General features: G+C 39.8%; 1 long non-coding RNA gene across 1 annotated transcript; it reads right to left on the bottom strand.

The window, feature by feature from the left end:
* Nucleotides 1-568: 568 nt before the first annotated feature.
* LOC126611568 (uncharacterized) lies at nucleotides 569-1420 on the bottom strand. Its single transcript, XR_007618899.1, has 2 exons — nucleotides 1272-1420; nucleotides 569-1050 (listed from the first exon to the last, which is right to left on the bottom strand). It is a non-coding gene; the product is annotated as an uncharacterized LOC126611568 (long non-coding RNA).
* Nucleotides 1421-1710: the final 290 nt, after the last annotated feature.

Genomic DNA, 1710 nt, shown 5'->3' with positions numbered 1-1710 from the left:
TCGAAACTTATGGATCCAAGAAATGGTTGTGGTGGAGACGGATTGTGAGGTAGTTAGGTAGAGGAAGGAGGCGGCAAATGATGGTTGTTTGGGGTTGAAGAACAACGAATGTCAGATAGAGCAGGTAAAAAAGAACGAAGAGTAAATAGGTAGAGGAAGGAGGCGGCAAATGATGGTTGTTTGGGGTTGAAGAACAACAGATGTCAGATAGAGCAGGTAAAAAAGAACGAAGAGTAAATGTTTAGGTATAAAGTGTATGAAAGCATCGTTTTCAATATTAAAAAATGCAGAAAAGAACAGGTATTTTAGAATACCTTATTCAATTTAGTTTCAGGAACCATTTTTTATAACAATATCATGATCTCCTCACCTCAAATCTCCAGTACCAGCTTTCGGAGCCATAACCATGGGTGTCCATGCTGGAGCATTCAACCACAAGGCTAGGAAGAAAGCCAGAGCAAACATGTGTAAAAGAAAAACAATTTATAAGTTTTTCCCCATTTGGATTTGGGCCATTCATTGTTGCACTTGCATCGAGTCATTTGGGCTTCTAAATCCCCCCCCCCCCTTTTTTTTAATAAAAGCAAACTTTTATTACAACTTAAAACAAACACAAATACAAACCCAAGGCCCAAACATAACACATAAACAAGCAAAACACGGGCCAAGAAAGACAAAGGGCCAACTAGTAGTTGAAGCCCAAAATGCACAAAAAGAGGGGTTACAGACTCCAGAAAGTTCTATAGCATTCACCGCCGTTCACGAGCTGTCCGGTTCCTCGTCAGATCATTTTCAGCATCCCACCCCGATTAGCTTCCCGAGCACAACCACAAAGAAAGGATAGCCAGCAATTGATATGAAGAAGTCAACTATCAGGATGAAGTCCATGGCAACCCACGAACAACACTGCTGGTAAAGGCAGATAACAAGGAAAAGGTGGTGGTGTTAGAAACACCCGAGCCGCTACAAACACTGGAGCTCTGCACACGATCTCAAGAGTATCCATGGCTGAAAATCGGAATATGGATGAACAAACAGGAGGGATACCAGCTGTGTAAGAAGAACATAATAGATTAGGAGAAAAAACAGGGGGAATAAGGAGTAGAAGTACAAAACAGAGAAGAGACAGAAAGAAAGGGGGAAACAGCGACCGACCCCAGCCGAAACTAGGGTCAGCACCACCTGATTTTCTTTAGTTTGTAAGCCTCACACTAAAGGGTGAGAATGACTCAATAGGAGAGAAAGACTCTCACTCGAAGAGAAAGCTTCACCTGCTCTGTGTTTGTATTGAATCTTCGGTTTAGTGTTTGGAAATTAGCAACTTGCACTATTTGTTACTGTAATTTACTCACATTTTCAAATCCGACCTTACTTTTTTTTGTTGTACGGTTGCTTTTCTAGTTCCATTCCCTTACCACTGTTAGTCCAATATATCACATGAGGCATAATTTCTTCCATTTTGGGCTTGAAATAGGAATTTATGCACAAATAGATTGAAGAGTTAGCTATGAAAAATAAACAAAATTACAAAGAAAAATATGGAAGTAAACGAACATAGGTATTTTAATATGCAGTATCCATTGCATGACCCAAAAGCTACAATAATATAAAAAGGGGTGTGATATTCACACACTCCATTTTAATTCTCACACATCTTTTTAATTTTCGGCCGTCGGATCGGATGAATTGAAGAAGATCAACGAACATAAA

Source organism: Malus sylvestris, chromosome 17, assembly GCF_916048215.2.
Source record: "Malus sylvestris chromosome 17, drMalSylv7.2, whole genome shotgun sequence".
NCBI lineage: Eukaryota > Viridiplantae > Streptophyta > Magnoliopsida > Rosales > Rosaceae > Malus > Malus sylvestris.
This window is presented reverse-complemented; position numbering and strand designations above follow the sequence as displayed.